General features: G+C 37.3%; 1 long non-coding RNA gene across 1 annotated transcript in view; it reads right to left on the bottom strand.

Annotated features, from left to right (window-relative positions):
• The window catches only part of LOC105482505 (uncharacterized), a 170,746-nt gene extending 148,238 nt beyond the window's left edge, over nucleotides 1-22,508 (bottom strand). The window contains exons 1-3 of the long non-coding RNA XR_011624003.1: nucleotides 21,620-22,508; nucleotides 19,841-19,906; nucleotides 17,260-17,349 (exon numbers count right to left, since the gene is read on the bottom strand). This is a non-coding gene — a long non-coding RNA (uncharacterized lncRNA). The remainder of the gene's footprint in view (nucleotides 1-17,259; nucleotides 17,350-19,840; nucleotides 19,907-21,619) is intronic.
• Nucleotides 22,509-24,593: the final 2,085 nt, after the last annotated feature.

Genomic DNA, 24,593 nt, shown 5'->3' with positions numbered 1-24,593 from the left:
CAGCTACCAGGGATGACATTGAAAAGATAGGACTCATTGTGCACAGGAGTTTTATTTCAAACCTTCATACTTGAGCCTTCTCATTTCCTTTTTCTCCTGACTTGATATTGATTTTCTTCATGCCTGAATGAGTTTTTAATCCTGCCAAGGTGGAAGTTCATATTTGCAACTTTTATTTCTTATTTCAAAAGAAAATGAAAGCTAAAAATGTCTGATTAATTTTCAAAAACTAGAAAAGGTTAGTTCTTTCCCACCCCCATATAACACAAAAATGAATGTGCTAATTTAGCTGAAATGTTATGAAATATGTACTATTGGGTGGAAACCAAGTATGGAAATTCCATAAACATTTCCCACTGTGATATCTCCTCAGAGACACCTGCTCGCTTCCTACCAAACAGATTTCTATTCCAATAATAAAAATGTAAATACATTCAACATCAGTAAAAAGAAATTCACCTACCAATTTTGGGAAGCCTTAGCTCTCTAAGCAAGTTTTATGATCTTTTACAACATCACAGATGACTCCAGTCATGGATCAATACATTATACACATTTATATATGAAAATAATAGTAACTGCCTGGATTCTATCATTATCTTCAGCTACAAATTTCAGTCTACAATTACAATTTCATTACAGTTTTAAATGTTCTCCTCTAAACATTTTTAAGCAACTAACTAGCCTCATGAACACTACTGACTCTTAGTGAAATGATTAGTGGAAGGATAATTGCATGTCAGATGTTGTGTAACTTTTTGGGAGCCAGTTTCCCACAGCATTTTAAGTTCTTGGAATTCCATCGATGATGTTCTCACACTATTCATGCTCAAAAATTCACTGGCAACACACATCTGTGTTTACCCTTTCAATCATGATAATGTCCACAATACTTTTCATATTCCTAGAGGATTAAGTAATACCTCCAGAATCTTAGAAGACAAACATGACTTATGTTGGACTTGAAATCATTCTACCATCCATAATAGGAAGAGTCTAAAATTGGAAACCACCTACACACTAGAAGCAGAAGATTGTCATAACTGCCTATTTCTGGCTTAATAGCAAATTAATATAATGAAAAGATCTGTAACGTAATGACAGAAAATATATAACCCTGGATATGGATCCCTTTTCTCGCTCTTCATCTGCAATCCAGATCAATTCTGCTTAAATTGGATAATTTTTTCAACATATGAAATATGCTGTTGTTCATATTGGTACTTTGTTCACAGCAACAAATACACATGGAAGCAATCACAGAATGGAGGAAAGTCATCATTCTTTCCTTATATAGAGTTGAGAAAACTCTTGACTCATCATCACCCTTTCTAAAAGGGTCTTAGGAAAGAAATATAGGTACCATAAGGTCAATTTCCTACACCTCTGGGGTATAATCAGAATTAAAAAAACAGAAAACTCCTGAAACCAGATATGCTCAGTGCAGTTGCCGCCACCCTTCTTCTCACTCTCTTGGCCAATATCATTAATTGATCACATTAGTCTTTCTCACTGGGGCCAGATTCAGGCACAGAATTTTGCTCAACGTATAGTGTTAGCTATCAACTACCAATTAACCATTGAGCTAAGTTGTAACTCAATATGAAAATCTATTTGTCATTCTTGACATAGACGATCCCCTGGGTAAGAATTAGAGAGAGAGAAAAGCTACACAGTCATGACCTTGGAAATCCTCCCTGTAGATTCAAGTGGTCCTACCTACAATAAAAACTGCTATTTACATTATAGCTGAGGCCATTTTCTTTTGATATGATTTTGTGTTGGGAGGCTTTGTGAAGCTTTTCTGGCAGGCATTATCTGTGATGACCATATGCAGGGTATACAGAATAACAGAGAAAAAAGTTTAACTTTCATTATACCTAGAATACCCTTTTTCCTCTGTTGAAGTTTCAGCAGTGATTAAGCTGTAGCTATACAAGCTGTCAAATGCAGGAACTTCAGCCAAATAGACTGGGCCACCTACCATCATGGTGGGGTCCAAGAAGTACTTTCCAGGGGAAGCAGGTCAGGACCACTTTATTTCTTCTCAGTCTTTGAAAAGTAAAATCTCTGTTGGCCCATAACCATTTGGGCAACTGTTTCACTAAAAATTAATTCTGAATCGTAGACAAAACAACACATATTCTAAACCACATGGCCGTAGTTTTTGTACCAATTGTCAATCTATCTTTTCTTTCTTTCTTTTATTTGCCCTCATTTCCTCACTGAGTTATTTTTAATTTTTAAAAATCACGTTGTGTTGTTTTTAGGCATCTTAAATCATTTGTGGAAGAAGGGAAGACATAAATACATAAAAATGAATTAATACATAAATACATCAAAATTTTCTCTGCTAGTCTTCTTATACTACACAACCCACAAATCTACCGCTGAAGGCTAATTCCTTCTGAAAATTATTTGTTTTGATTTTGTTTCTATTAGCTAAGAGGATCTGTTTTCCAAATCATCCAAGAGAAGTATGTTAAAGTCATTAAAATATACCTAAGAACAATAACACAATACCACTGATATTGTAAATCTTATGGTGACATTTTATCCACTGCTGCAATGTCCTTTATTTGTACATTTAAGATATTATTGGGCTTTTTTTTTTCCACATGAGGAAGCTGGAGCTATTAAAGGTATTCCATGGTTTAACCAACCTTTCAGGAAACATCAGAGGTACAAACAGCTATAAGAAGTTGGTTCGTGTCTCTAGGGGGTAATATTCCCCTGAAAGAAGATATTACTCCCTCTCTTTATTTATATCTGTGAAATCTTGCTTTTGACTTGACCAAGCTGAAGAAAATAATGTCTCTCAGGTAACTGATAGACTGTGAAATTAAGTTCAAGAAATCAGATCACTTGAAGAAGCAATCTTTATCCCTGACTCTACCTGCCATCACAGGCTTAAGGAAATCTGGCTTTGAACTCATCCATCAGTTCTGTTTCCTCTACTGGTTTTTGCATTTGGTGGAGGAAACCGGTGGTTTTTAGACTGACAGAAAAAAAAGTTCAACTGAGAACAAAGCTTTCTTACAGGTATTTTTGCTGGCAGTAGTATCTTTTTCTCCTTTGAGCCCTCAGAGCATTTTCTAGTTTTGCAAATATTTTCCTTTTGAGGCCTTCTTACCAAAGCTGTCAGCAGCATTTATGATAAATGCAATTTGTAATAGACAAGGACTGTTTCTTTGTATGACATTGGCCAAATATATCGCTCTTTACCTGAGTATTTGTAACTGTTGGTGGTTTCAACTTCAGTGTTGAAATGAACTTGATTTCATGTTAGGGAAGCAGCCTATTGTCTTATTGACAAGAAGTGGCTTCTTATTCTACACAATAAAATTAAACTCACTATTTATTGTGCCATTATTTCTGTGTCAGCTGGTTGGTGTATATTACTTCTGAGTCAAACAAAAATAATATGGAGTTTTTATTATAATTATTATCCTTATCAAGTAGCTTTGAAAACAATGTCAGAGTGATTAAATAGCAATAAATAGCTGACTGGAAATTAGAACTTAAACCTATGAAAATCTGAATTCCAATCCTGTATTCTACACCATTCTCCTCCCGTCATAAATGTTTTATAAATACATTTCTCTCAGGCTTCAACTTTTTAAAATACAAACTTTATACTAATCACCTTTCATGGATCTCTTGATGATAATCACCTTGGAGTATGTAGATTCCTTCCCATTTCAAGGAGAATTGAAAAATGCCAAAATCCATGCAGCAGCACACTGTATTATATTTGGTTTTTTCCAAGTTTGCAATGAACTGCGTTTGGAACATTCAAGTTGTTATCTGAAGTGTTTAATTTCAGTGCTGTACTTCAGGAACCAGTGAAATTAAATCAACAAATTTTATGCATTATTTTTCAATATACAAAAGAAATTGTCTAATGTGATTAACATATTAATGAGATCAGTCACCTTATTTGTGTTTAAGTCATTCTAAACATTTTCTTTGTAATATTCTGTGGGATTTTAAAGATGTTTCAGGGAATTTTGCCTCACATCCTTTATTTTAATTTTAATTAGTTTTATTGCCATGTCTACCTCTATTTTTTCTTATACTCTATTTTCTTATTGCTCCATTTTTTTGCATTTGTAAAATATGGTTTGATTCAATAAGAATGATGTGACACTTATACAAGAATGTGTCTGTCAACTGGAAATAAAACTTACCCAATGTAGTTATCATTTTACTTTTCACGGAACAGTTTGGACATTTAATACTCCCACAAGGCAGTAAATAGATCTCTGTGTTGTGTTAGAAATATTTTATTTCTGCTAATTTTTCTTACTCTTTTCTAGGCATATGCAGCAAACAAATAAGTCTATCTAGCTTTCTGGATTCTGAGAATTGTCACTTTTCAGTCCAGGTTCCAATTGTTCATTCACTTAACTAAGAGCTATGTTTAAGTGCCTGTGTGTGTGCCAGGGACCATACTAGCACTAGGCTATGGCAATGAAGGAGATAAAGCCACCTGGGTCCTCGAGAGATCACAAGTCAGGGAAGAAGACAAAGACAGAACCTATAATCACACATGTGGTGAGGGCTACAAGAGGGGAAGGATGGAGTGTTGTTTGAACCAATGACAGAAGACTTAATGAGCTTGAAAGATTGAAGGATCAGCAATATCTTCTCTGTAGAGGTGACATTTTTAAGAAGAAATAAAGGAATCAGCCAAATGTCAATGGCAGGGGAGGGAAATTCAGGCTTTGCAGGCACCAGGAGCCACTTTTGTTGAGGAACAGAAAGTAATGTAAGAGGCTAGCTCCTTTCCTTGCCTCGTGTTCATGGCAAGGATTCTGAACATACTTTATAGAAGTTTATTTTTCCAATGTCTAAAATAAAACATTTAGAAAAAAAGCTTTTACTACCATGTTTCCCTCTTTTCATACGTTGGTTATTTTTCAACTCTTGACACAGATAAGATGGAGATGAAGCCAGAAGACAATTGTGTGCTATTAGCAAGGAGGTATTATCGAGGAGGTATTTCAAGGAATCATTTATTTTTCCTCACCACAGGCATTGCGATAAGTTCTTCTTTTAATTTATAGTTGTTGTAACTCTATGAGGTATCTGTGATTTCGATTTTTGCAATGGAGTAAACCAAGGATGGGGGAGGGTAAGTTACTCACTCTGGGTGAACAGAACTAGAATTTGCAACCAGCTGTCTTCGACTCAAACGTACAATGCCTCTACAAAGTAGCAAAGGCACAGAGGGAGCTTATCACGAGCATAAGTAGAAACAGTGACCATCTAGTTTAAGTGAAATTAAGGAAAGTACACAGGAGATGAGGCTGGAAGGTGCAACGTGATTAGGAAAGTATACAAACAGGTATCATGGAAATTCTTGGCTTTCTACTTAGAGCCTAGCTTATTTCCAAATAGGTGTCTTCTCATCATCACCATCCCATGCAAGGAAACCTGACTATCCCCAGCTCAAAGGGCCTTATATTTCTATGGATAATTTTAATTGCCTCAACAGCAGTTGATCAACACTATATGGCAAAGCCAATCACCTTTCATCACTCCCCAGCTCACTGGAGTTGTTTTAGGAATACACAAAAAACCAAAATGAAAGGGGACATCTAAGAGGTTCTCTGAGAAAAAGTTCCATTGATTTTCTTTTTTAAAGTTCCTGGAAGAGATGTGAGACCCAGAACTGCAGCAGTCATTTCACCACAATCCTGAAGTGGAAGCCAATTAAAGTGAGGACTCTTAAGTTTTAAAGGAGAACATGAAGAAATTATCAAAAGGTGCTTAAGATCTTTGCTCCTGGAATCACCTGGTGACTTCCCATCCTGGCTCTGCCATATTCTGACTGGATGACCATGGGCAAGGTATTTAACTTCTGCAAACCACCATTCTATGATATGCTCCATGTGGATATTGATAACACCTCATAAGGGTTTTGTGAGGATTAAATGAATATATATAGAGAGACAGAGCTTAGCATCTCACATTCAATAAATGATTACTTCATTATTAGAATTCAAGCCACAGTGAAATATTTATATCTCTGATGAAACAGGAAAATTAATGGCTGTGTTTGAGTTTAAGGATCTTAACAAACATTACCAAATATTTGATATACTAAAGCACGTTTCAGTATAGATTTTCTGTATTTGGTTTAACCAATTACTTTTGTACTCAGAATCAGAGTTGGGAAATTTACTATTTCAACCTATCTTTCATAGTTAACAAAAGAGCAAAGGCAGTTCAATGGATACAAGAAAACCATTTAATAAATGGTTCTAGAACAATTGGACATTCTATATAAAACAATAATCTAGACACAGATTTCAGACACTCCACAGTTTACTGAAAATGAATCATAGATCCAAATGCAAACTGCAAAACTTTAAAAATACTAAAAGATAACAGAAGAAATGCAGGTGACCATGGGTTTGGTGACAAGCTTTTAAATATAACAGTAAAAGCAGAATCCATGAAATAAAAAGCCGATACACTGACTTTATTAAAAATAAAAACTTCTTCCCTGCAAAAGACACTGTTAAGGGAATGAGAAGAAAAACACACATTGGGAGAAAATATTTGTAAAACACATAACTGATAAAGAGCTTGTGTTCGAAATATACAAAGAACTCTTACAGCTCAGCAGTAAGAAAATAAACAATCCAATTTTAAAAATGGGCCAAAGATCTCAACTAAAACCTCACTAAAGAAGATATATATAGATGACCTGGCAAATAAGCATACTAAAAGATGTTCAACATCATGTCTTCAGGGAATTGCAAATTAAAATAAGATACCGCTGCACACCTATTTGAGTAAAATCCAAAGAACACCACCACCAAATGATGGTAAAGTTGTAAAACAACAGGAACTCTCATTTATTGCTGGTAGGAATGAAAAATGGTAGAGCCACCTTGGAAGATAGTTTGGCAGCTTTCTACAAAGCTTACATAGTCTTACTATACAATCCGGCAGTTACACTCCCAAGGATGTACTCAATTAAGCTGAAAACTTATGTCCACAAAAAAAAACCTGCTCATAAATGTTTATAGTAGTTTTATGAGTAGTCTTCAAATACTGTAAGCATTCACGATGTTCTTCAGTAGAACAATAAATAAATAAACTCTGGTACATCCATACAATAAAATACTCAGTGAAAAAAAAAAGGGCCATGAGAAGACAAGGAGGAAACTTAAATACAAATTACTAAATGAAATAAGCCAGTCAAAAAAGGCTGCATGCTATATTATTCCAACTGTCTGATGTTCTGGAAAAGCCAAAACTCTGGAGATAATGAAAAGATCAGTGGTTGCCAGGAGGAAAACAGGCAGAGGGGAGTGGAGAGGAATAAGTAGGTGATATATGATAGATTTTTAGGGTGATGAGCTGTTCTGTATGATACTGCAATAGTGGATGCATGTCTTTATGCATTGTCAAAACTCATAGAAGGTAAAACACAGAGTAAACCTTACAATAAGCTGTAGACTTCAGTTAATAATAATGTATCAATATTGGTTTACTAATCGTAACAAATACACTGCTCCAAAGCAAGATTTTAACTGGGGAAACTGTGCAAAAGAGGGGATGGAATATGGGAACTCTCTGTACTATCATCTCAATTTTTCTGTAAATCTATATTTGTTCTTTAAAAAGGCAATTAATTTTTAAAAATCAGTGGCCATATTTAAGTTTAAGGATTTTAGTAAATAGTATCATATATTTAATAGAAGAGTCCATGCCTCAGGGTGTATTTTCTATATTTGCTTCGTATTTACTGAGATCCAGAGTCAGTAAATTTACCATTTCTCCAGATTTGGAGCAAGGAAGACAATCAGGTGTGAAACTGATCATGTATGTAAAATTATTAAACTGCCTCAACTGAAACTGACATACAGCTCAAGTTTTATACTTCACAGCACCTATGATCCAAAAGAAAAAGGGGATGTTCCATGAAATCAGATTAAATAAAGACTTCAGCCTTGGCCTTTTCCTGATTCTAAAGGTCTGCTATCAGTTTCATAAGTCACCTAGGTCTAAAGGAAAAAGAGAGTTACAGAGGCTAATATGTAAAACAGTGAGCTTCTCTTGATTGTCAGCTGGATCCAAGAACAAGGTACTCAATTTCATGTTCAGAAATCCAAAGAGCAGGAGGAACACATTTCACAGACTTCTACCAGCAAAGGAAGCTTGCATATTTACTCTGTGATTTGGCAATTTGAGTTTATTTCTGTCACAGTAAGATATTACAGGGGGGAGGAGCAAACTACTAGTGGGTTCTCCTTTTGAATCTGGAATGAATTTACTGATGGTTCATCATCTCAGCCCTGAAAAATACTATTGTAACAATGAAACTGTATGCTTTTTAAGTATTTTTACTGGAACTAACATAGATAACCATAAGAACATTTTTAAAAATTAATTTTAGTTTTTCTGGCATACCTTTGCATTTACTTGTTATATTCCTAGTAGTGGCAGGAGTATTAATAAAGCAATGATGATTTTTGTCATTATTATTACTCAATATAGAATCATTATAGAACCTGGGAGTAAGTCACTTCTTTAACATTTGGGCTGGGACATATAGGGTAGGTGAGTGACCTTTTTAGCCACAGGCCAACTCAAATCATTGATGAGTAAGAAGAAAGGGTGGTAGATGTGCTGAGTACAAAATATAGCAGACAGAAGACAGAAAATAAAACATGGCAAGAAAAGGTCAAGGTCAAGTGGCAAAGGAGAAGCACAATTACTATTCTGAAATGTGAGTCAGGGTCATACCAGTCTGCCCACCCTCCATCTCTGCCAAAATGAGGACTGTCCATTCCCTGGTAATGTGGGTTCTTGGCCCTCTACCTGCATTGATAAATTCACTATACTTTGCAAAAAGTGACTATTTTTAAAATCATGCCAAAATGCAGTTCTAAATATGTAATTGTAGATACCACTCCCCTCTCCTCAACAACAGGTTCTGGCATTTAAAGGATTTCCTGGACTCAAAGCTATGGCATCAAGCCATAAAACCCTTTGGGTTACTCTCAGTCTATTCTTGTTTGTTTGGCAACAAAATAAGGTAGAATCAAGAAGCTTAGCAAAACTTTTAAGGAGCTGTAGTCTGTGTTGGATGACCACTCACCACTCTCAATTCCTCCTCCCTGGCAACTTCTCATATTTTCTGTAAAGCAGTGATTTTTTCAAAGTGAGGTTCCAGGCTACATAATTCAGAGTCAATTGGCTTGCCTAGTAAATATACAGATTCTTGGGCTCTAACATCCTAGGCATGGTGTCTAGTTGCCTGCATTTTTGACAAGCATTTCAATTAATATGTGAATTAAAGCTTTCTGCAAGTCCTCCTTCCACCCAACTACCTGCCCCAATTTTGCTCTTTGGTGACTGTCAACTGAGCTTTGCAAGGGTATTAAAAATAACCACTATATTCACAGATACTATTTAAAGAAGTAACTCCTCTCAAGGATGTTTGCATTTTTAAGGTGTCTCCAAGAAGTTATAATCTCTTTCTTGATGAGAAGAGAAAAATTATAATATTAAAGGAAGCTACCTTGTCAATTTGTGTTATGCACAAATGCTCAAATAATAAGATAATAATCACAAGCAAGACTTATGGAACACTGATTTACTATGTGTCAGCTCATTATAAACATTATTGCTAATTCCTATCACAAACCATAAGAGAAGTAATTTCTCCTTTTCACTGAAGAAATAACTGAGGGTTCTTGTGAGAAAATGCTTTGTTCCAAGGCCATACATTTAGTAGATACCTAAATCAGCCTCATATTAGGCTGTTTGGGCTACATAATTCTGGCTCTTTCTATTCGACTGTAATTCATTCTGAAAAAAAAAAAGTAACAGCTTTTCACAGACAAAATACACGTTAGACACTAGCCTTAGAGAATTCTGGTGACATCGATTTGGCTAAAGTTGTTGGAACGCTCATTATTTTTATGAACTATTAAAGCATTTAATATCCAGACATTTCTTTAATAAGGTTTAGCACTACCGGGTTGAAAATGTGCCATTTTCATTACTGCCCTGAGATTCTCCCTATGCCCAACTCTTTTTGTTTCTGCAACTTCAGTTTCATTTCTATCACCTTTCAAAAAGCAGCGTGTCTCAAATTATTTATCTTTGAGGTTATTTGCATGATTTTGAACTAACTCTAAAGAAAGGTTACAGATTTTTAGAGAAGTGTAGGAAGTATGGGAATTTATTTGTGTAGTTCTTGCTTGTTGACTGGGGAATGAATTCCCAGGGTTTATCAACCTGTTCTGTCAGTTTGACATTTAGTTTAAAGTATTTGCCACTCAGATTCTCAAGGTACACAATCTCCTTCCTATGTTCATCTCTCAGATATTTTTGGAGAGGATCTTCTAGGTGTGAAGTCTAGATGCATTTTCCCAACTATTTTAGTTTATTTTTTAAAAGTTTTTTTCTAGCAAGAACACAATTCTAAAAATCAAACTTCCAACATGTGTTTTGGAAACTTAGGTAGCAATTTATTAAAACCAAACATTAGTTTTACTCAAAGACATGACTTGAAGGCTTTGGAATTCTTCTGAACTTGTAGGTACTCTTGAAGAAGCTACATGGAGAGAGGCTATCATTCATTTGCTCTGAATAAGAGAAATCAGTGGAGAATATAAAGCACGCATGATGATCTGCCTAGGTGCATTCATTGCATTTGATGATCCTGGGTGTCCTTGTTTCGGAGGCATTGGTCTTTACTGTCTGTTCCTCTGTGTTATCAGAGGAAAAGCAGGTACCAAGCATTTTCCTTTCTGACTATCGGCCACACTTTGGCTGTGTTTGGTCAATGGTAGACACAGGCAGAAGCTTGTGGGAGGTGAGAGGTAAGGAGAGAAGAAACCGAGTGTTTCTTTCTCTTCTTCTCTCCAGCAGACTTTTGGACACTGGTTTTATACTCTCCACAGGGCCAGCTCCTTTACATCCTTCATATCTAGCACCTTCATAATCTCCACGTTACCACTTCCTGCAGGACACATCTGCTATGCTTCGGGCTTCCACTCAGTAACCCCAGCCCCTATGCCAGGGAACACTACCTCCTTCCTTTATCTCTCCAGCCTCAGACTAGGAGTGGTTTCCTGCTGTTTAAATATCTTAGATTACTCTATTGTGTCTTATTTGCATTTTAAATTCCTCCATCACCTGTATAACCAATTCTCTAAGCATAGGTACCGGAACTGGTTTTTATTTTTCTAGTTAAACTCTGACTTATATATCTCTATGCACATGTAATTTATCACGGTGTTAATAATGCTTTTTAGTGCATTGTAATGGCAACATAGAGGAGTATGGGGAAATTACAACAACTCTATTACCCAAATGTTGATCTATAATCAACTATTGAGTATTTGCCATTATGTATTTTTGAATAGAAGAATGTATGTTTTGCTGAAAGAATATTTTTACTTGCCATGCTAATCCTACAGTAACCCTTTCTATTTCTACTTAAGGGAAAGCTTTTGGGAGAAAAGAACACACCAATTTTGGGGTTATTTTCTGCTCAAAATTTTATTTCAGGTACATTACAGATTATAATTTTTTAAATGTATTTTAAATTTTAAGCCAGCAGAAATATAGACACCTATGAAATGTTTTCATGGCAGCATCAATTTAAGATTTAAACTAGTACATAAAACCTCTTCACTTACATTCAAAAAATTAATTACTGGTATATTTTGTGAATTTGTACACAGTACAAAAGAAGGTCAAATTTTCTTTTACCACATGCAGTTTAAATGTTTAAAAAGGCTAACCAGAGGCTCCCAAAGCTTGGTTGGACACTCCTCTCTTAGCCAGAAAGAAGTACTACTAGTGGGGAAAGCCATTCCTAGCTCTGGTCCCAAATTATTACCAAACAATGTGGGTTTTCTCCAAATCCTGCTTTTTAAAATTCCTGTTTACACAACTAAGCTCTATTTATAGCTTCCATTACAGACAGATGAAGCCATATTTCTGAATTTTGACCCATGGAATGTTGGAGAAAGTATGCCCCTTTTAGTCCTAACCCCTAGAAGCTTCCTGAAATACTCTCCACTTGTGCTTTTCTTTCATTTTGCCCAAAGCAAAGAATATAATTGGAGAACCTGAGTTCTTAAAGATGGCAAGCTACAAGCTGGAGCTAGGTTCCCAAATGACTGTGTGAAACAGAGTATACAGCCCCTCCACTAGCCCCCAAAGGCTGATATGTATGAGATGCTAATGTGTTGGAAAAATTTGCTTTTACTATGTTGAAACACTGAGATTTTAAGATTAGAGTAGCAAGTATTTACCTTCATTAGTGCACAGATAAATTAAGCACTGACAGAACAAAATTTCAGAGATATACTGCTAACCTGAGATCTAAATTTCTCCTTTTGGATTCATTTTACTAATTCTTCCATCTTTTCCTCTCCTCTTCCTTCTCATAATTTCCCTGTGTTCATTTTAATATGGAAAAATAACCTCTGTTGAAATATAAATTTAGGAGGGAATGCTGCCAAAGGCTTATCTTACGGAGTGCCTTGAGAATTTAACTTGTATTTTATTTTTCATTGCTATAGCAAGAAACCTTTTTGTTAGGCTTTTGAGGGGTGAAACATCAACAGCAAATAACAGGGATTTGCCCCACCTGTTCTCCAAGCTGGACAAAGAACTCACTCTGTATTTCTAGCAATTGGGTCTTTCTAAATAGGCCATCAATCTCTTCTAGAAAGGATAATCTGCTCCTTTGCAGGAGAAAAGGCATGAAGGATGTCTTCTAATGAGAACCTTAAACAAATATCAAGGGTTGGCAGGACCATGAGCACAAGACAGGAAAAAGAACAAAGAAATGGTTCAGGATACCTGATGATGTTCTAAGGCCAGTGTCATGCTGGAGCCTGTGAACCAAATGAAGCATGCAAGAGGGACTCCATGTTAAGTGCTTAGGGCCAGTGCATGGAGTAGGGAACCTGTCTCATACTCTTTCCCATGCTTCCCTGAGAGTTGACCAACCACCATTTAAGGACTCACCTCTGATGCCCCAAGACGACTGCACAACTAATGGAGTAGTGAAGGAGCAAAATAACCAGTGTTTTGTGAGACTGATAAATCTGTGCCAGTGAGTCTTGAATCTAGATCAGACAGGAGTGGATGCTCTATTACTTAAAAATTGTATGCAACTTTATCCCAGGCATAGACATGTTATATTCTTATTGATTTCCACCCTTCAATATTCTTAACTGATATGGTTTTGTGTAGATTATCCCAAGTAAAATAGGGAACTCCGGGGCTTTTATAATACAGCTGCCACTTGGATCAAAACTTTTACAGTTAGTACAAGTTTCCCTCCTCTTCTGTGTGGCTTCTTCTCTTAGGTCATGCTGGCTTCAGAATGGCATCCTGGGAGAGTAGAAAGAACATCATCTTCGGAGTAAAAAATATCTCTGGGAAATCAACATATCCTTCTTTGAATTTTTTTTCTTCTTTGGGCAATTTACGTCGTGGAGCTGTGACCAGGTTGAAGTGATCTATGTAAGGGCATCTAGCATGTTGCTTGGCTCATGGCAGGAACTCGGGAAATCTAGAGATACTATGCAAGCATAGTTTCCACAAGTAAATGGACGTTTATATTTCTGTATCCAGGGAAACCCAGGGATAAGATCTATTTATCCTAATAAAGGTATAGCCATGCTATTTCCCTCATATCTGCTTGAGCATTTGACTTTCTTCTCTTCATAGCTCCTTTGGGCCTGAAAGCTCCAATAGTAGAAGGAGAATGCAGGACATGGGAAACAAAGGCAGTCATCCTTGGTACGATGAACACCCTGCACTTCACACCTTGTCCCAATACTAGCCCCAGAATAGCAAGGATTTAATTGGCCAACTTCTGATCCAGGAACAGCCATTATCTCTTGAATTTTTACAATCCCAAGGACAAGGGATTCGAATCTTCATTTGAGAGATGAAGTCTGAGTATCAGAGCATGAAGTTACTTGACCAACCTCATATAGCAAATCAGAACTTTATCTGGAATTTACAATAAGGACTTTGTTTATCATTTGAGTTGTATAGTTGATGTAATTTTCTCATTTTCCAACATACTTTTCTCCTGTAGTAGCAAAGGCAAGCAGAGAGATGGATTTTCATCCTCCTCCCACATCCCCACCTTGTTCTTTTTGTATCGTTGACAGAAAACCAGAACATTATCTTTGTGGCACTAGAAAACTTGCAATTCTGACACTGAAAGAAACTGAAGCCGGTGCCAGTTTTCCTTATCTTGGTTCAATAATTCCATCCTCAGAGCTATTCACTGCCACTGGCCATCGGAGCTCCTCTGCTTCTACAGAACAATGACCTCTCATTGCACAGTTACCTTCATCCCAAAACACCAGAGTGATTTCTAGTTAGGATAGTGAATCGTGACCAACAATTAAATACTAATATGTCAATCTAAATAACAATTCACTGAAGATAAGCCTTCTACCTATTTTTCAAAACTTTGGAGTTATTATTCAAAGACCACTACGGTTTATTAACACTTCAGTCTGCCTTGTAAGCTATTGGGTGAAAAGACACAAAAAATGTCAAAATCAAATTTTTTTGTCCTTGAGGACATGTGTATAAGATAGGGTACATGTAGTGGTCAGAGGAGAGGAATGAACAGTAAGTAAGCAAGTAAATGAGTAAGTAAATGAGGTGATGGGAAAGTCTTCCTGAAAGAAGTGAAAACTGAGAGGTGATTAGGATTTGAAAATACAAGAAGGGGCCAGGCACGGTGGCTCACACCTATAATCCCAGCACTTTGGGAGGCCAACGTGGGCGGATCACGAGGTCAGGAGATCGAGACCATCCTGGCTAACACAGTGAAACCCTGTCTCTACTAAAATACAAAAAATTAGCCAGGTATGGTGGCGGCCACCTGTAGTCCCAGCTACTTGGGAGGCTGAGGCAGGAGAATGGTGTGAACCTGGGAGGCAGAGCTTGCAGGGAGCTGAGATGGCGCCACTGCACTCCAGCCTAGTGACGGAGCAAGACTCCATCTCAAAAAAAAAAAAGAAAAGAAAACACAAGAACGGTTAAAAAAGAATGATCTAGACCTGGAAGAAGAGGGTAAACAAAAGCACAGAGGAAAAATATATGCAAGGAATGGTATAGACATTAAGGAAATAAATTTCACCACAGAATTAAATTGTGAAGAAAGGAAAAAAAAAATAAGTTCATAAGTTACTGTCAGAAGCTTGTACCATGTGGAGTGTTACAGAACAGGGCAGGACAATTGGACTTCATCCAATTGACACTGGGGAGTTTCTAGGGGTTGAAGTAAGAGGCCATGATGTAAGGGATGTTTAAAAAAGATTAAAAGGTCAAAGAAAGTCAAATGAAAGGAGCAAATTTTAGTATTTGATACTACAATAGAAAAATTATAGTTTATAATTTAATGTATATTTCAAAATAGCTAGAAAATAAATATTGCAATGTTCTCAACACAAAGAAAAGATAAATGCTTAAGGTGATAGATGCCCCAATTACCCTGATTTGGTCTTTGCACATTGTATACAGATATCAAAATATCACACATATCCAAAAAAGATGCACAACTATAATATATCAATGAAAAAAATATGAAAATAAGTAACCCCCACCCCTGGAAAAAAGCTCAAGGTGGAGAGGTTATTCAGGGTAGAGAAACAATTGTTAGACATAATTCGATTGTCCAGTGAAAATTGTTGGATACCCGGAAAAAAAAAAGGAATGAAAGAGTGAAAACAAAACACATCAAAAAACAACATAGTTGGATCTAAAACAGTAGAAAGAAACATCACCTCGAGTAAATGGCTGAAAGATTTTGCCAGTGGTTCTCAAACTTGAGTATGTGTCAGAATTTTCTGAAGAATTTGTTAAAACACAGATTTCTGGGTTTGAACTCCAGAGTCTGTCCTTAGGGTATAGAATGACAGGCAGGCCAGGCACAGTGGCTCACACCTGTAATATCAGCACTCTGGGAGGCCTAGGCGGGCAGATCACTTGAGGTCAGGAGTTTGAGACCAGCCTGGTCAACATCGGGTGAAACCCTGTCTCTACTAAAAATACAAAAATTAATCAGGCATGGTGGCACATGCCTGTAGTCCCAGCTACTTGGGAGGCTGAGGCATAAGAATGACTTGAACCCAGGATGTGGAGGTTGCAGTGAGCCGAGATCACGCCATTGCACTCCAGCCTGGCTGACAGAGTGAGACTCCATCTAAAAAAAAAAAAAAGCAGGCAGGCAGAGACATCCTCAAAAGTCCCTAGAAGGTGGGATTATGTATCTGATACTCAACGTCGAACACCATATTGTATACATTTCATTTCCCATGGTCAGAGTAGGTGTGCAGTAAAGGCAGGAGATATTGTATTCCTGCTTATTAAATCTCACTTGTCATTTGAACATATAATACCATAAACATGTTTCTTTTCCCAAACACCAATTGCTGCACCCAGGCTCCCTTTCTGAGGCCAGAACAGCAATTTAACAATCACATCACCCAGCAGTGATATGCTATGCATTTTCAGAAATTATCCAAAATGAGAACTCCTGGGGTCCATAACTCAGCTCTCCCCTCCCTACATGTGCATGATTTCCTTTGCCTCCTATTATGCTCTTTGGACCTGTAGTCATGCAAATGACACAAATGAACAGCTGCATTCAGCCAACCAGATGGTCACATGTGGGAAGAGATGGGATGGAGACAATAGAAGTAATAGCCTATAAAGTAAGTTAGTGCTACCGAAATTCTACATTTTTTCTATTAAAACCAAGTGAAAGGTTAATTATTTCCATCCGTATTCACTTAACAGAGGGAATTAATCTCAAAGGCACAGTAAGAAATTTTCAGCAAAATTTCACAACTGCTTATCCCAAAATAGGAGAGGAGAGTGAGTGAATGTGTGTTGGAGAGTGTGATGGAAGCAATGAACAGGCTTATGTAAAACTCTGCTTGCTTGAGATATATAGCTAAATTGCTAGGTGGTTGGGGAAGAGAACCAGAAGGAATCCATTCACTCTTTTGAATTAATACTGAACCCTGATGAAACAAAAGATGGTCTTTTTCTTCCTAGGTGCTATTCTTCTCTGAAATCCAAGCTATTTGAAATGACGATATAAACTTTTCTCAGTTCACAACAAAATTTGTGTTTAACATGGGTCACATTTAAAGACTCTATGTACACTCATATTTTGTAGACATAGGAATATTTATAATCTTTCTAAATTTTTCATAGTCATGTTTTTACTTTCCTCTTTCACAAAGTCCTTTCTCGGAGCAGGTTATATGTATATAACAATCTTCATTCGTAATAGCACATTTGGTCATATTTCTATATCTGTGGAGACAGAGAAATGTATTCTTATTGTGATGGGTACTACTGCTTTGCAATTTACAGATTTACTTATGAAGAACCATAAAGTTTATAAATGGCAATTAAAACTCAGGATGAGGGTATTTAACCCATACCTTCATTAATATAAAAAGCAATATTGTTCTGTTGACTCTATATTCTTTACAGAAGCATCTAGGGCCCAGATCTTTTGTAAGTAGTTACATAAAATAAAAAGAATGTTATATTCCATTGTATATTAGTACTTAAAAAATAAGGAGACACAGGACATAAAACCATTTTCTTTTTTTTTTTTGTAGTTCTATTAAAAAATAAACATTTGACTTCATTATTAGATATCAAAAGAAAATATTTTCAGTAAAATTAACTGAATAATAAAAGAAAACTGTAAAAAATTTAAAATATGAAAAAAAGAGAGGCTGTATGCAGTGGCTCAGGCTTTTAACCCCATCATTTTGGGAGGCTGAGGCAGACAGATTGCTTGAGCCCAGGAGTTCAAGACCAGTCTGGGCAATATGGTAAAACTCCATTTCTACAAAAAATACAAAAAATTAGCCAGGCATGGTGGCACATACCTGCAGTCCCAGCTACTCGGGAGGCTGAGGTAGGAGGTTCACTTGAGCCTGGGGAGGTCAAGGCTGCAGTGAGCCATAATCATGCTACGGCACTTCAGCCAGGGTGACAGAGTGAGATCCTCCCTCCACCCCACCCCACCCCACCCCAAAAAAGGGTAAGAACCAAATGCTTAACCTTGATTTTATTACATATAAATATTTTAGACCTCTTTTCTGGTTATAAAAGTGAAGCATGCTTATTTGTAGACAACTTGGTAAAGAGCCAAGAGTATAAAGAATAAAAATTTTAAAAAACCATTATTCTAAGGAAAATCAGTATTAATACTTTGCTATATTTTTTTCTAGTCACTTGTTTGTACATTAAACACATATATAGTTATATATGAATGTACTAAAAATATCCTATATTTGAAATAGTCAATGCTCCCTTGAAAAATGCACTATTATATATTATTCCCTTTTCCATAATATTCACATTTTTCAGTCACAGAGTATGAATTATTACCCAATCTAAAATCACATATATCAATATGAAATTTAGTTGCTACTAATAACGATGTGATAAACTTATTTCCTATTATTGGACTTCTCCTATATTTTTGCACTGTGATGAACTGGACAGAAATTTGGCAAGCAACTAATCAGCCAGAGCTAAACTGGACTTTTTAGTTGATTTTATAGAGTATGGAAGAGTCAAGCAGTCATTCATTCAAATAGTTTTTAATAACTACTCTTTTTTTAGGCACCATTCTATGGGGGATATTTCAGTAGATAAAACATATAAAAGTCTCTGGCTTCATAAAGCTTGGATCCCAGTGTTGCCATTTATTAAGATAGAGAAAAGTCAAATAGAAAGTGTTTCGTGGGTTTTAGGTGGGAGGTTGGAGTTGTGAAAAATTCTGTTTCAAACACGTTCGATTTGAGGTGCCCCTGAGGTATACAACTGAAGGAGCTCAGGAAAGAAGTCTGGGCTAGAGATATTGGTTTGGGACTTGTCAGCATACAGATGGGAATTAATACCATGAGAATAGATATAATCATCCAGAGAAAAAGGCTGACCGGGAACTACCGAGAATGTAGGACTTAACACCTATGGAGCACCAACATTTTAAAAAGAGGTATTTGCAAAGAATATGGGAAGAGAAAAGAGGTAAATGAGACTCCTAAAGTTATGGAGCCAAGGAGCCAAGATGAGGAGTGGGTGTGTTGGCGGAAAACAAAAAAAAGAGAGAGAGAGAGTGGCAACATTTTTTGAGAAATCTACAAATATAAAGACTAAGTGTACATTTAGAAACATGAAGTTCATTACTAACAGGAATTAGAAATACGACCCTACTCTGACGGCTATATACTTCTCTGCCATCTTTCCTCCATTGTTCTCACTTTGTTTTAGCCACTTCCTTCTGTCGTTATACCTTGTAATTTGTTCCTTTTGCTGTACCACTCCTGAAATCAGACATTATACTCTGAGATCATCAGCATCATTTCTCCCATTTCACTCCCTCAAATGCTTCTAATACAAAAATCTATTTGACATTACACCCCTTGGAGCACTGATCTCTTTTCTTTGTATCCATTAGCATTTTCTGTTCTATAGTCCAACACTCTCCCAAGAACATTGATCAGCCTTTACCCAGTAAACCAGGAATACTTTAGGGGCAATGGTCATGTGACAATACTCTTGCACTTGTGAACAAATGGAAATGGGAGATTCAGCATAAAAACAAGGTGCATTCTTTTAAGACTTTTGTTTTAATAAGTGGGAGATGAGTTTTAGCAATCTCTTAACAGCAAAACCCAGTAGGAGGCACTGCTACAGTTCCATAGTGGATTTAACTCAATTCCAGTTAGAAACTCTCAACTCTTTTGTGATGTTCATTAAAAAAAACCCACCCAAATACCTGATTTTATCACTTATCTAATGAATTCATGTCATTTAGAAATTTCCTGGAGGAGACTGGTTGGACCTGTGGAAAATGGAGTGACTGGGCTAAATGGCTTTTGTATTGGTTTGGGTTCCCCCAAAATCATGGGATAAGGATTCATGTGCAGTGGTTTATTGATATGTGATACCACGGAGGGGCGGGGGGAACAGTAAGGAAAAAGGGAGTGGAACAGGGAAAGAGGGAAAGAAAGGCAGCCAATAAAGGGGATTTTATTATGCCAGTTAACCCATTGAGTAACTGGAGCTTAATCCTGCAGGATTCATTGTACAATATGGGACTCAGAGTTACCTCCACTTCTCACTAATCCCCAGGTAGGAGCTGGAGTATTTATACCAACTAATAATGATCCTCAGTTAGCACAGTGCCCTTGGGGGAAGAAACAGAGAAAGCCCTCAGGAAGGAAGTCCTGCATTACAATACGAAAGCAGCCTCTGCTCCAGCCTGTTCTGATGCCCTCCTCTCCAAAGATGCCCTGAGAGCTCTAACATTCTATTTCCAAGGTATAGGATTCTGTAGAAATGTATGGACCCCTATTTGGGGAAAGGATTTTGTTTAAAAATTGTTTTATAGATTTGAAGAGATTTGAATAATTATATTCAAAGCATTTCTATTTATTATTCAGGAGACTCCTTTTTTATTGAATTTCATTTAAATAAACCAGTATGGAAACTGTCTGGTTTGTCTAATCATATAACTCAGTAGAAAGAGATAGTTCCACAATGCACAGATAGCTGAATAAGCCCTAACTTGAAGGAAAGTTTGATCTTGTTCTCCTAATTTTATTCTTCTTACCTCTCTCCTTAATCAACATAGGCTGGCTTCAGTTCAGCATGCCAATTAATCTCCAAATCCCAGTGGCTTACCACAACAAAGGATTGTTTTTCAATCATACTATATGTCCATAGTGGCACCATAAACATCTCTGCTCCACATTGCCATTCAAGGACCCAGGCTAACAGAGAGTTCATCTTCTCATAGGTACACCCCATGCAAGAGGCAGCCTCTTTTGTCACTGCAGCAAGGGAAAAAAGTATGAAGAATGTTGAATATAAAAATGCTCTAGGAATAAATGCTCAGTGACACAAAGTAAAACCAGCACTCAGGCAAAAGTTTAATTCTCTCAGCAAGGCAATTTACTTCTGCAGAAAGATGCTACCTGCGTTAATCAAGATTGCAAGAGCACGGAGAACAAAGGAGACCGGGGGAGGCGGGGTTTATCCTTAATGCAGTCCCTATCTCTGTGTGACTCCCCCATGGGCTGGGGTCGAACTGCACAAACTGAGCTGACCCAATTGGCTACTTGTACATATTTTCCTAAATATAGAAGGGGAGGGGGACGTGAGGTGTACAGATGTGGAGCATGTGAGACATGCAGTTTCAGGGGAACAATGGGTACAGGTAACCAAGGGAATGGATGTGAGTTATTGATTAGAGCTAATGGGAAGGGAGTAGGCTGTTTATGGTAACAAGGGGCAAGGAAGAACAAGAAAGTTGAGTTTGAGAACAAAGGATAAGGAAGTTAACAGGCTAAACTCTTGGAAGATAAACTCAGAAAGATTTATTGTATCTTACAAGAATCACATGAGTTTTCACTGTCTTGACTCAGTAATGACATATCATGTCTGCCCACATTGGCCAGAACTATTTGCATTGCAAAACCTAGCTGCAAGGTGCTGAGGAGTGTAGGGTACAAAGAGTATATGTGATGAGCATTATTGTTTCAGCCATACCTACCAAATAGAAAAGACTTCCAAGATCATCCAGGCCAAAGATTTTCCATTTGTGCATGCCAGGAGCTCTATTGCTCCCAGCATTCATTAGGGATTCTTGAAGGTGAAAAAGTTATTCTGCCCCCTCCCTCATGTTAATCAGAAAAGCTTTTCTTCATTTTTCCCCATATTGATGTTCCTCATACAATTGTATTTGAAGAAAGGATTTTGTTGCTTTTAAAAAAAACATACATTTGGACTGCACCAAATGTAGTCTAACTTTTTCAAAACCAAGCCACAGTGATATATTTTTTTTAAGGTCATGCAGCTGGTCAGTAGAAAACCTTGTATCAGAACGTTGCTAGGACATTGTCTACCATGACATTATGCCTGTATGATCTCCTCATTGTTGGAAAAACCTGTTTCTAAGAAGTTTGTCAGGATTATCTGGAAAAACTTAAGCCCAATGTGATTTGAAAAAAGAAAAAAAAAATGGAAGAAGAAAACAAGAGAGAGAAGCACATGGCGGTAGGGAAGAAGCTTTAGTAAAATGAAAACCGGGGTAAAGAAGCAGTCAGAAAGAAGTGCAGGAGGTGTGAAGAAGCTGTGAGCCCAGATGAGAGAGCCACGCTGTCTAGACTCCAGATGTGAGTACATGTCTTCAGTGAGTCCAGCGCTGGACTCTGTAAACACTTTCCCCAGATGTCATGGCTAAGCTACAAATCCTTGGACGGGTGACAGAATTGGCTGTTGTTCTGTTCAGTGAGTGACTGGTCACGCTGCAGGCTGCTCTGAGGTTACAACACCAGATAACGAGACTGTCTTACAGTCAGTCTTGGATGACCTTGAAGAAGTGAGGCACAGCACTGAGCCCTCTTGAGTGCCTCCAGAGACAAGTCGGTAGAGCCCAGGCTCTCAGGTATAACCACCCACCCAAATGGAGATCAACCTGACCCCAAAAAGGCAAAATGATAGAGAGAAGCTGAGTAAATAAAGTAGAAATAGGCTACTGTTTGCTAGCAGCAGAATTTTGGGTAAATTGCTGTATCTTTCTGGGATTCTCTTTCTTCTGAGGGATTTAATCAAATGGTCTCGAAGTTCCATTTGAATCACTTGAACCCCAGAGGTGGAGATTGCAGTGAGCTGAGATTGTGCCATAGCACTCTAGCCTGGGCAACAGGAGTGAAACCCCGTCTCAAAAAAAAAAAAATAAAAGGTAAGTCAAACAGATAGAGAAGAAAAGTTCTAGGCAACCACTTGAGATACGTTGAGGAAGCTGAAAGTAGTGCATATTGACTCTGCCACTTATTGCCTGTGTTACCAAGAGCATGCTATTTAACTTCTCTGTGCCTCAGCTTCCTTATCTAGAAAATAGGCCAATAATAGGTTGCACAGAGGATTGTTGTAAACATTAAATGAGATGGTACCTACTACAGAGCCTACCAAGTAGGAGGTACCCAAGAAATGATATCAAAGTATCATATTATGGTTTGGGGTTTAAAAAGAACAACACAAAAGTCAACACATTGCCAAGCTTTTAGCTTTAGCACTTGGTTAAGTAGTGTTGCCATTCACTCATTTAAGTTATATAGGAAGAAAAGGCAGATGAGGAAGAAGAAAGTTAGCGAGACAATAAATTCAATTCTGGATGTATTGAGTTGAAGGCAAATGTTCAAGCAGCAGATGGAGTGTACAATAAGTGGCTTAATGTATACATCCAGAGTAAAAGAGATCTGGTTGGAAGATGTCAACACATATATGTCAAGCCGACTGTAAGGCGCACAAAAATAATGCCTTAAATTTCTGCTTTGGTGTCATATTTTGTCCTTCTGAAAAACTTTTTTTCTTTGATCCACATTCCTATCACACCTATAGCTATCAACAAGTAAATTATTAGCTGAATTGGAAACATTAAGAAAACTGAAAACTAAATTGTTTTTTGTTGTTGTTGTTGGTTTTTTTTTTTTTTTTTTTTTTGAGACAGAGTCTTGCTCTGTTGCCAGGCTGCAGTGCAGTGGCATAATCTCGGCTTTCTGCAACCTCTGCCTCCTGTGTTCAAGCGATTCTCCTGCAGCCTCCTGAGTAGCTGAGACTACAGGCACATGCCACTACACCCAGCTAATTAAAAATTTTAAGACTGTAAGATACAACACCAATAAATAGGTTTTTGAAACCTGACCGTCAAATGAAGTTGAACTATTGGGCCAACTTGGCCAAGCCACAAAGATAGCCACAGGCTCCTAAGGTGTGTGTGTGTGTGTGTGTGTGTGTGTGTGTGTGTGTGTGTGTGTGTGTGTGTAAACCTGCATTATTTTCTGAAATGGTGAGGGTGGTAGATTCATAGGTGCCATCAGACCATATCTGATGAAGTGAAGACTTTAGATTTTTCCTGACATTTCTTCCTATCCAATAAATCAAATTAGCTACAAAACATCATCAGTGTAGCAGATCTGCCTGCCTCTTCTTTCGGTTTTTCATTTCAAATTAATATCAGATAAAATAATTAATGACTTTCTAAGAATTTTCCAGATCAAAAACACATACATGAGAAAATTGTCATTTTTAAGAGGAAGAAAACAATTTTATTTAACATAAAACTTATTGAAAAATTCAAAGGCTGCCAACTGGGCAGGAAATTAAGGTGAAGTCTCTGAAAAGTCTCTCTGCTCATCAACAGGAGGGAACAGCAGGAGGCCTGGTGGCTGTTTCCTAGACGTTTTCCACATGAAGTCCTTGTTTTGTAAGGCTATAAACTGTCCCAGATAGTATCTCCTTCCCTCCCATAGAGTCTAAAACTACCAAGCCTCAACTCCAGAATATTCTCATCCTACCAGGCCTTCTTTTCTGCCATTTTCTATGCTCTTGGACTTCCTGGAATCCCAAATTCTGGTTTACAATTCGCTTTCATTTAACCATTGAGCTCTCTGTCATAGGTGCTGGGAAATTAGTGGCAAGAGAAAGCTCAGGCTTAGAGCAATATATATATATTTTCAAATGGA

This window comes from Macaca nemestrina, chromosome 5 (genome assembly GCF_043159975.1).
Source record: "Macaca nemestrina isolate mMacNem1 chromosome 5, mMacNem.hap1, whole genome shotgun sequence".
NCBI classification, from domain to species: Eukaryota; Metazoa; Chordata; class Mammalia; order Primates; family Cercopithecidae; genus Macaca; species Macaca nemestrina.
This window is presented reverse-complemented; position numbering and strand designations above follow the sequence as displayed.